Below are 12,075 nucleotides of genomic sequence, written 5' to 3' on the forward strand. Positions count from 1 at the left end.
TAGTTTCAGATGAGTTTAATTTCATTTTCTGCCTCAGTTTTACGAGCTAATTTCAGTCCGACATTCGCGAACGGATGCTTTTTTGCACATTGCACGCCCTAGCTTTTTCAGAGGGAGCCCATTCACCATAAACGCAAGTGACAGCTCACGAGCATTCCTGCCCCGGGAGCGATGCTTTTGTTTGTTGAAAGATCTCAAGGTTATATTTACCTTTACGATTTGAATGGGCTCATAAGCATGTATGTATAATACGGCCAATCAAATAATTTCAAACACCACTTGAGGGAACTGAATGGGGTTTTGGTTCGATATCAAAAAGACTTCTGTGCGCGCTGTGTGTTTTTTTCTCTCTCTCTTTCGTTCCCACATGTTCGCTTTGCAAAGCCGTGTATTTATTTATATATGCTTTTCCAAAGAGCGCAGCCCTCCCAGGTGCATTTACATAATGTGCGCCACCTCCACCTCACAATCAGAATCGCTTGTTTTCGATCGCTGCAATCGAAGAGAGACGTGAAAAGCAACTTGCTGCATTTTCGAGCAGACGCCGGCCGGCTAAAAAATCGCCTTCGATGGCTAAAACTGCTCCGCGCCGGTTTTTTTTTTGCGGTCATATTCAATTGTTGTATTGTTGAGAGGCTGAAAAGTTGATGTTGTCTGGCCAAGTGAGGCACTAACTTCTTGATCGCCGGCCGACTCGTTCAGGCTACCCTCGGACGTTGGCCTATCGCACGATCATGTCATTTTTCTTTTTGTTAAAATATTTTCTGCAACGTCGTGCTTCAGATAGATGCACATCAAGTTCAACTCTTTGCATTGTGCCTTGGAATTCATCACGATCATTAAAATAAGAGTTATTTCTCTTCAAACATTTTTTAATGATAATATTTAATAAAAAAAAAACACGCAATTCGCACCAATTAAAATAAAATTGTGCATAAAAACACAATTTACTTGTGATGCTGAAAATTAAAAGCAAATCGTAAAATGTTTAAAGAAAACTTCGTAAAATAATATTATCTTTTCAAACAAAATCCAAAGTGTGACAGTAAGAGAAGTATATTTTTCTTATGAATAATTAATTTGCAACTAAACAGAGACTTTATTTATAATTTTAGAAAAAAAATCAAAATAATTAATTACTTTAAATGGTTAAAACGTATTATAATATTTGATGATGCAGAACAAAAATCGTTTTAATAAAATAATAAATTAAAAAAAAAAATATTAAATTTGTAAAAAATGAATCAAAATTAAAAAGAAAAATAGATCATAACAATTTTATAATTAGTTATTTGTGCAAGTTTTGAATTCTTATTTTTTTAACAGAATGTTGATTAATGCTTGTTTTAACCAAGTTAATACGTCATAAGATGCCAATCTGGTGCAGACTCAAGCAATACGTTTAATTCCGATTCAATCTCTCTCGCTGGATCGTCATTCGTTAGGAACATTTTTCCGCCTCGTAACGCAACAAAAACTGTTCGCAATTGGCTTGCACTCAATACTCTCGGCTGATGCATCTCTTTCTGCGACCAACCCAGATTGAAACTGATATGTACCATCCTCTTTTTCGAATAATGAACCTGCATCTGCGTTGCCGTTACATAAGGGCTGTTCCAACCCTTTTCAAATGCAACCGCAAAGTTCCGGAATCCGCACGTGTTCAAAAATAAAAGCTTATTATTGATGATAAAATTTGATCATTATCAAGGAAGCAGCAATTTTTCATTACGTTTGATTTAAAGGGCCTCTTAGTAATGATTTTGATTCAAAAAGTAAAATAAAAAATATAATGTATATCAAAATCTTGATTGAAATATTTGAATCTTGATTACTAAAATTTTACTAAAATTGAGTAAAATAAGGTGATCTTTAAATTAAAATTTGTCATCTTCAATTTCAGTTTCAGGCTTGATTTTTTTTTAATGAAATATAAAAATAATTACGGTTGAGGCCCTTTAAATTGAGATTGATGAAAACGGACTTATTCGGGGCAAGCAATCAAAATAGATGATTCCCTATTACGGATGATAGCGATTGGTACAATTAATTTAAATTGAGTGCACATCATGTAGAATCGTCGCTTAGTGCAGCTGCATCATGACGAAGAACACGTGTTTTCGCCTTGCATCTCGTACAAATTAAGCCGTTTAACGGCCCCTTGTCTTTGGAAATGTGTCGCATTAAAACTCGGCGCGGCCATCAAGGCGAAGATTTAATTTAATCTTCGCTGGAGAGTTCTCGCGGTCGTTTTTGCGCCAGTCTCGTTGGCAACATCTGAGTGCGAATTTCAAACAAATGTTCCAAGCGTTGGTCTTGTTCGTTGCCGAGCCATAAAAAAAAATAGCAGCTTGAGTAACGTGGCAAAAAACGCGCGAAAACAAAAGGCTTAAATTCCGCGTAGTCCGATATTGTAAACAAACCGAAAGCGCCGGAGATAATTTTAATCTTCAAAGACGGCGTGGACCAAAATAATGTCGTTATCGTTTTTGTCTCGGAATAAAAAAAAATCATGGTTGCATCTGCGTGCGTCGATAAAACGCGCAGCAAGTGGTCTCTCTGAAATGCCGCATGCAAACCTCGCATTAAAAACGCCCAGTGCAATAAAAAAAATGGGAAAATGTTGCTTGGGTAAACAAAATGCAAAGAGAGAATGGAGGCGAATGCTCGTTTTCTCTCTGCGTGGTAATTACAGGGTAATCAAGTGCGCTGCTTAACTTGCACCTTTTTCGTCTTCTAAAATTAAAGGCGTCAATAATTATGAAAGTCGAAACAAAACGCCCTGGGGCTTCCCATTTTTAAATTTAGAAGATTCAATCTGCTGGATATTTTTGGAGCTTAATATGAATTCAAACTCAAAAGCATAAGAGAAAAAATAAATAATTAACATTTAATTCGACAATTTATTATACTATAGAGTGGCAAAGTATGATACGTGTTTTTTTTTTAAATTTCCCTCTTCAAAATAGGAATTGAATAGTAAAACTACTTAATATATTTTTATTTTTAATATTTGTTTTGTAAGAAAAGCCCGATCGCTATATTTTTTTATATAATAATTTATTTTAATATAATAAAATTTTAAATATTAAATTTAAATTATATTTTCATTACATCCAAAAATTTATGTTTAATTCTTTAAATTTTAAATTCTCAGCAGTTGTTACTAATTTGTAGAATTATTTTTGTAATTTTTTTATAAATATTTCACAGTTCCACGATAATCAATTCATTGGTATGTTATCAACAATAATAGTAGGGGCTTTCTTCAGTTCTCATAACTTTCAAGATGTCTAATTTTTATATTCTAAAAAATAAAATTTTTCCACCCATGCCGCCCAAATTGCAATGCACTGGTCTGGAAAGTGATTCATTCTTCTGCCCCTCAACGTATCCGTGAGAGTAACAGTAAAAGTACCACAATCGAGTCGCGTCTTGAACATTGATTGCTTTAATTCAAGTGAGGGCTGCGCCTCATTCTCCAACTCGCACAGCAGTTTGTACGCACACGAATTACAAGCAGGCAGAGCGCACACGAAGTGAACATGGGCAGGATGAAAAATTGTCCTTGAGATGCGCCTAATGGAATTATGTACACTTGCATACTTGATATTCAGGCCTATGTGTGGCGGAGAGAAAGAAGTGTTGGTCTGCACCACTTTTGGCCCAAGTCCAGATCGTAAGCGCGGTAAGGCACACTCTCGATTTATTTTATTTAATTGAGGAGTGGCTGAGAGGCTAATGACATTAATGCATACCTGAATTTTCTATTAGCCTAAACTTCGCACGCTCAAACTCTTTGATCTGATCCGCTAAACAAATTATAAAATTTATGAAAAATAAATCAACATTAACTTATTTTGGAATTCGTGATAATTTAAAAAAAAAATAATATTCAAGGAGTTAATTTTAGAATATGATTTTTAATTTAATTTCCTGAATAAAATAATAAAAAAAAATTACCAAAATTAATGGCACAAAATTTTATGTTATAAGTTACATCAATAATTTTCTTAGAAAGGTAAAATAAAAATATCACTTGTCAAAAAATCGATTAATTAATATTTTTCAAAAATAACTGAGCTTTCTGGGTTATATTTTGAAACCAATCCAATCACCCTTGACCAATTAAGGAAGCACTATAAATTTTCCTAATTTCTCACCGCAGACTCTGCTTCGGAAATCAAGGCCGTGAAGAAAGCAAGCGGTGGTGCGACGGTCTCGACAATCAAGCCAGGCGCACCAGACTTCAATTCTCTTTGAAGGAGAGGGGTATATAAATGATAAAGCAGCGATATATTAAATGATCAGCAGCACTCTCTCGGACGGTTACTGCGTGCATGACCGGAGAAAATTGGACGCGCACAAAGCTCCTTAACGAGATTTTCCTTGCACCATACTTTGATCAGAGATCAATTGACTGCTAATCAAGAGATTCTCCAGATATATTTTTACCAAAAATTTTAATAAAATTATTTTTTCAACGTCAGCTGAAATAAGAGATGCAAAAAAAAAACGCGACTTGGCAATAAATATGTTTTGAATCGATTAGATATAATTTATGCATGCAAATCAATAAATGAGTTCAAATTGACAAGCCAGCGTAATTGCAATTTCCTGTCTGCTGCTTGAGAAGCATTTCTTGACGAGAGTTCATTCATTAACCAAAACTAATTATTTGATTGAGGTATTTGACTTGTATGATTCTGCTGTGGAAGCAAATTATGGGCATTTTCTAGAAATGCTCTGAATTCATTTCATACACAGAGGCCTCAAGACCCACCAACCTAATGAAAGTATTTTAAGAATTAATTTTCATGCTTGTATAATATTTAAATAAATAAATATTTATTTATAGAAAATTAAATGAAAAAGTTTGTTATTTTAAGTAAAGAAGTGGCACGTTCTCTAAATTTTAATTAAAAAAAACGGCCGTTTTGGTCACAGCCTTAAAAATATTTCATTGAGCAAGAAAATCACAAAAAAATAAGTGAAAAAATTAACTTTTCTCTACAGTTTCATCAAAACTTTGAATAATGACTTTTTATTCTTAATTTAAAAATTTCTTAAAATTATTTGCTGTTTTTATTTTATTGAAAGCTCTGATTCGTTTAATCTTTCTTCTTCCCATTTTGAATTTGGGGACAAACAACTCCATCCCTATGAATGAGAATAATGGCGGCATTCTCGAAGCTTCTCTCCTTCATTCATTCCTCTGCAGATTCTGCGCTGAATGAATGAATCCTATCTCACCCAACTGGAGTGGAAGTGCGCGGCTCTCCTGCACGCACAATATTAGCAGAGCGAGTTCACAAGAAGTTTATGAGAGTAACCTGAGTCGCGCTGCACCGCCGGGAGGGAGGGGTGCGGGGGGCGAGATAAAGCGTCGTGGAGCGAGCGCCCAGCTTCCGCCCGAGATGCAGTCGCGCGATCGCTGCTCACCGTCTGTCGTGAGAAAAGAGATGCTAATGTTGTTGTTCAAGACGTTTCTCTCACCCCGGATATCCTCACGTATACCAACGAACTCTAACGATTCTCGAAAAATTAAGCGCGGAAGTGATTGCTCTTTTTTAGCAGGGGTGTGTCTCCGACCCTCAGTTAATTAAATGAGAGGGTGGATGATATGAATGGGGGTGGTGTCGCGGGAAAATGAGCAGTTCCGGAACCAAAGGATTGAGCTAGAAATGCTGGTGCAACGGAAATACACACGCACCGGTTTATTTTTTGCTACCCATCCTCAATTAAACATGACATGAGAAATGATTGAGTTTCTAAATAAAAATTTGCGTCATTAGGAGACGAAAAATTTAATTAATTTACATAATCTGACAAAAAAATATTTGTTCAAATATTCTCTCAAATAAATTTGCTTTTTATGCTTAAATTTTTGTAATGCAGTTTTTAATCAAAACTAACTGATTGATAAATATACCAATAAATTTTTCTGTTTTTTCAGCTAATAATATTAAAGAATATAAAAGTTCAGAAGGTAGAAATAACAATTTTAAAATGTTTTAAAACTTTAGAACCTGCATAAAAATATTTCAAAAATGAAAAAGTTAATTCAAATTATATTTTATGCTTTCAAAAGTTATTTTTATTTTAGTATATATTTATTATTTAACTTTTAATGAACTAAAAATAGATTTTTAGAGCATTTAATTTGAATTAAAATATCTTTTTTATTTTTGTAATATATTTATATGAATCATACTGATATAATTTGAACAGCTTTATATTGTCAAAATAATTTATAAGAAAAGGTTCTTCAATTAAATCAAGAAGTATTGATGAGCATTATGATTTTAATACATTTGAACATTTTACTTTAAAATTTATTTATCTTTTATTTTTATCTTAGCCACGTTATTTTGAGCTGGAGTAATGTAAAAAATTGCAATAATTACCAAAATATAAAACAAAACTCAATTCTCATTATTTTAAAAGATGTTATCACATGATAGATCCTCATTTTGATAAGAAGTTTAATTGCAGAAAATTACATGTTTCCGAAAACGCTCACTTTTGAAATCCACGCATGCATGTGCACTCGTAATATTATACAATTCAGAAAAAAAATTGAGTCGAGTGCGCGTCTTACTCGTCAAAGCCAAGGGCCGTGAAGCACCGACTCGAGTGGAGCATCTCACTATTCTATTAATTCCTCTTTCGCCCAGTGCACGCGAGTAACGAGTGGGCCGCGAAACACTCGGTTGCCTTCCGACTTAATTCCCAACCGCCGCAGCTCTCAATTTTGCGGCCACTTCGCGGGGGCGTCGAAGGATGCCTTGATTCTCTCTGAACGAAGCTGGTCCGCCGCTAACTAATGAGAAGACGCAAACAGACTGACACTTGTTCATTAACTATGACTACTTATTCTATATCTAATCGCACCTTAATGTGAAATATTAAAGGCGGTGGGAATTCAGCTGAATGTTGGCGTAATTGATGGTTTATGCCTGGTGAGATCTAATCACTCATATTTTATATAAAATATTTGGGAAATGTACGGCAATTAATTTTCTTTGGATTTTATTTCTTTTGACATTTTGGCATTTTGTTAAGGAGCGATTTAATTTTTTATTACAACGACTCAATCTAGATTTTATTTACCTTTTAAAAAATTGCATTAACAAAATAAAACAGGTTCTTTCAATTTTCTTTCATATTTCCTATTTGATATATTAATTAAAAACATCTGTCTGGTTTTATTTTAAATATGAACTTTGCACAATTTTCTGCCTTAAGCTTTCAATTTATAAAATTAAATCAAGTCTCTAATCACCTGTTAAGCATGAAATAAATATTAAAAATTCCTAGTTAAAACTTAAAATTTTGAAGGTCTTGCAGGTGAGACCATCAAGTAGGCGGCTTTCCACTTTGAATCTTGTGACACATTTCCTTTCGGCTCTCACATTACACAGCACAGTTGTTTATCCGCGGCTACGGTCCATTGTGCGTGGATATAAATAAAATTGCACGGGTGGTGTGACGCGGTCAAGAGAGAGAGAGGAGAGCGCGCGCGACAGGATGGATCAATCTGTCCGGCGCGAGAAAAGCCAAAGTGGGCGTCGTTGGATCCACTTGTACACAGTCTCGATCGGCACAAAGGGTCACCGCTCAGCTGACTTGACCGTGACCCGAGCAGCGTGATGCGCACACGAGTTGCGACCCACGCCCTGCATGAAAAATGAGAAAGAAAAGGAACGCACGCGTATCCATCCTATAATAGCGCGGCGCACATCTCTCTTTGGCGACTTCAATGCTGGGATTTATCATCCAGGTGTTTCTGTCCGCCAATTAACCGACATTGTGCTCCTTTCGATACGGTGCTTGGTTTAAAAAAAATATATATTTAGAGAGCATAAAAAATCAGCATTAAAGGTTGGTAGAAAAAAATCTCTTTTTATTCGGAATAGTTCGGAAGCAAATTTAAACATTTTTTAAATATAATACAGCTTCTAAAAAAAATGCTCTCAATCAATTTGCTAATAGAAAATTTTCTTAGAAAAGAAATCAAAAATTGTGTGCATCAACGGAGGAGATTTTGAATTTAAAATTGTAATTAAATTTGCCATTTTAATTTTTATATAAAATTTTGAAGTAAATTAAAATTGTAAAAAATTATAAAAAGAATGCGCAAATTAAATTTTCCAAACTGCATAAAACAGCATGAATTGCTAAATAAAATACTAGAAAATAATTTTCCGAAAATTGAATAAAACTTTTAATTAAACAGCAAGTTAAATAATGTGATTTATTTATTTTTCTGCATTTTATAAAATTTATTTCTTGTCAAAAGCTAAATTGGCGCCAGAGATCCAGCTTTTCTCCTCTGCTTGCTCATGAATATTAATCGAATTCAGCACATCAAGCTGCAGAATTTCCAAATGAGCGTTTGCATTGACATTCCTTGGGTGGCTGCTCCGCCACGCTGAGGTCGCCACTGTTACATAGCGTCGGTCGGGGTCTCTTATACACCATCTCATAATGATATTCTGCCCACGTTGCAACGCAGTGTACGTACACAAGTTTTCGAGTTCCTGGACACAATAATAATGATCGCACACACAATCGGCCGCTCTGTCGCAACAACAGCCGCGGCACGGCGGCGGCGGCACAAATCTGATTTTTTTCCACTCGTTTTCCCTCCATTTCGCATCATGAATTTTTCATCAAAATTCGCGGCGCTTCTTGGGAATGAAATGTACATAAATTTATTTATATATAAAAGCTGAATCTCTCATTGAGTCTCGGCGCTCATTGTCTCGCGCGCCTCATTCAAGGCGCTTTTGAATTTCACGGCCCGTTGGCCTGGTGAGCTCTCACGCGAAAAGCGCCCTTATGCCCTAATTAAAAGCCGACTTGGCTCCAAGGACTCTGGAAATGTTTCTAAAGAGAGTCTCTCATTTCGTGAATTGGACAGGATGGAGCAGCTTTTCAAAAGACGCGGTCTAACTTAATTATCACTTTCCCATCACAAAGCAAATAGAGAGGTGCAGTAAATAAACATGTGAAGTGAGATGAGTTGATTTCTTTGTTGGCCGTAATGAACAACAACACCTGTTGTTAACAGAAAATATACACTCATGGCCAATAGAAAGAGGGCTGATTGTGAGTCCATATAAATTACAAGACTGGTAAAAAGTAATTTATCTCCCCTAAGAGGTGATTTTTAGGTTTACAAAAAAGTTTTCGATTGAAGGAGATATTAACTAATTGTGTAGTGATTCTATGGAGATATAAAATAAAATATAATTTTATTATTTTTAACTTTTAAAAGCACTGATTTTAAAAGAAAACAGGAACATTATTAATTCCAAAATTCAATTTTCGCTTAAATAAAGAAAAATTAAATTCGGGTAACATAATTTATAAAATTCCTTTGTAAAAAAAATAATCTGAAAAAAGTTTAAAACAGTTTAAAACGTAGATTTTAATAGCAAAATTTGGAATTATAAAGACACAGTTCATCCAGAACCGATTGCTGAAATAAATAAAATTAAATGTCATTTTACTACTTTAGAAACTATGGTAATTATGAATTATAATTTTTAGCGACGAAGCTAGAATTTTCAAACTAAAAATTAAACATTTATTAAAGCCAAGCCCAAGAGGTTATAAATTTAATTTGGAGGATTGATTTGTAAGCAAAGAAGCGCTTCTAATCTGAAAATTAATGGTCTGTGTCCGCTGCAAGGCAACTTCTTATTATTCAAGCCCATTCAGGAGACTCGCGATATGAATCGCACAAATCCGTGCCAAACCGCCACCTTCATAAATATTTAAGCTCGCACTTTCGCGTTTCGCCGTCTGAATGGGCCTATAAATCCCTGCCACTTTTGGTCTCCATTGCCGAAACCGCACCACAACTTTCCTGTCAAAACAACTGCGACCACAAAAATTAAAACCACTGGGCATAATTAAACTTGGAAGAAATTAACCAACTCTTATCTCGATCTTTTGTATTTGTGCAAGGAGAGGAAAAATTAAAAATTAAAATTTCTCAAAACGAACGCATCCTGTCCTAAAGAAGAATATTTTTATTCCCACAGGTATTAGAGGGATTTAAAAAAATGAATCATATTTTTCTCGGTAATGGTTTGTCATCCAAAATACAAATTATTTCGTGCGTGGTTTCGTACTTTTCTCAGGAAACAAAATTGCGACTTGACATCACAATAAAAGGTGTACCTCTCCTCCTTTTTACTATAGGTGTAATCTAAAGTAATAGCCGACTTCCGTTGGTGCGGCAGAGTCGAGAGATTGCACAACCAAATAATAATGACCTCCTCGAGCATGTTTGTATAACAATCGGCGGCGCAGCAGACAAATTGCGAGCGGTACATGTTATAACCGCGTGTACATTTGCCGGCCGATCTGCGATAATTTCGCTTCACACCCGCTGACATCCACTTGGCGCAATTATATTTATGCAAATTTTTCGCACGGACCAAAAGTGTGCGAAAATGCTATGCAGAGCGACTGCCAAAAAAGCACTTGATTGATTTGCACGCGCCCGAACATGTCGAGCGACCATCAATCAAAAATAATCAGTCGCTCGGCCTCGCTTTTCAGCATAAGAAAGAATCATCGCACCAGACACAGACCATTTTTCGCACGCCCGCTTATATTGTTCGCGTCCTGAGATTACGGCGAACTCGAATTTAATTCCTAAAGCACAGTCGAGAGCAGCCATCTGGTGACGCAATCGCGAATCTTCTGCTCGACTTCGAATCGAAGAATAGTTTTTAGAAGGTATGCAACCGGCAGGACACACACGAAGAGCGAAAAGCCTAACTCGAGTTATAGAAATTTGGTTGCTCTACTAATAATTATTGTCTTCCGCTATATTCAAAAATCTCCGTGGAAAATTTTTTTGTACCTAAAATTGTGTACTGATTTATTAATTCATTTTTCTAAGATAATTTGTTGTTTTGTTTGTAAAAAATTGTTATCATACAATTTGAAATATACATTTTGAAACTAGTTGTAGTTTTGCACATTTTTCTTTTACGGAAAATGGCAAAATTATGTAAAAGATGCATCGGCCGGGAATCGAACCCGGGCCGCCCGCGTGGCAGGCGAGCATTCTACCACTGAACCACCGATGCTTAAGGATGACACAGTAGCCAAAGCTGAGGTGAATCCACAACTGTAGAGAATAAGTGAAAGGAGTGCAAAATTTTAGCTACGTCATGAATTTATATAAACTGACTTGTTGCTTGTAATATAATAATATCGCAACGTGCTCTATATACGGACGAAATGTTTTCATGAAAATTATAGCGGGCAGAAAAACTTTATTTTTATTTAAAAGATTATAAGAAATCAAACATTTCTAAATACATACATTTGCCGGTGAGGAAAAACCAGTTTTTATAAAATCTTCTCAAGACTTAACTTGTGCTCATAATTTATTTACCTAAAATATATTTTATTTCCTGCAATGCTAATTTGTTTTCCTCACAGAAGAAAATTTTGAGCGCTTCAGGAAAGCATGAGTTGCGGAGGAATTCCTTTTTTCTTCTTCGCAACAGCCAATTTTCACAAATTTGCGCTAATCATCGGTCGCAAACAGCGCATCTTCTCTCATTGCGGTGCGAGAAAAGGCTTGGAGCCAATTTGTGATTTTCACGCAGACGTCTGCCGGCGAGCCCATATCTGGTGTAAGAAATCTCTCAAACTCGCACATGTATATATTTATTGCCGCACGTTCGCGTAAAATAATGCTAAGAAATCCACCGCCAATTTTGTGCCGAACACGTTCACCTTGAGTGCTGGGATGAAATTACCCCGACACTTAAATCGTTGGCCACCTATCGGTCAGGTGAGCAACGACGGCCTAGCTTGGCGACCTGACCGGCAGGTGGCGGGAGACGAACGCTTGGCCGCGGTTTAACGGACCTGACACTGGGCTAGAGGGGGAAGGGGGGAGGCGGCGTACACCTTGGAATGCGGTGGCGTCGGGGAGAGAGTGGTCCAGCGGCAGACAACAGGTTTCTTGCTCTTTCTCGCTCCCTCCCTCCCCGCCGTGCCTTTTGATAGTCATGATGGCTGGTTTTGTATAATAAC

The 12,075-nt window shown here is 36.1% G+C and overlaps 1 protein-coding gene and 1 non-coding gene across 2 annotated transcripts in view; one reads left to right on the forward strand and one right to left on the reverse strand.

Moving 5' to 3' along the window:
* The window catches only part of LOC132193385 (epidermal growth factor receptor), a 99,234-nt gene that overhangs the window by 24,390 nt on the left and 62,769 nt on the right, over positions 1–12,075 (forward strand). The window lies entirely within an intron of this gene.
* Trnag-gcc (transfer RNA glycine (anticodon GCC)) lies at positions 11,044–11,114 on the reverse strand. Its single transcript has one exon. It is a non-coding gene; the product is annotated as a tRNA-Gly (tRNA).

The sequence above is a fragment of the Neocloeon triangulifer genome, unplaced genomic scaffold (assembly GCF_031216515.1).
Source record: "Neocloeon triangulifer isolate White Clay Creek 2 clone unplaced genomic scaffold, ASM3121651v1 ptg000004l, whole genome shotgun sequence".
Classification (NCBI taxonomy): domain Eukaryota; kingdom Metazoa; phylum Arthropoda; class Insecta; order Ephemeroptera; family Baetidae; genus Neocloeon; species Neocloeon triangulifer.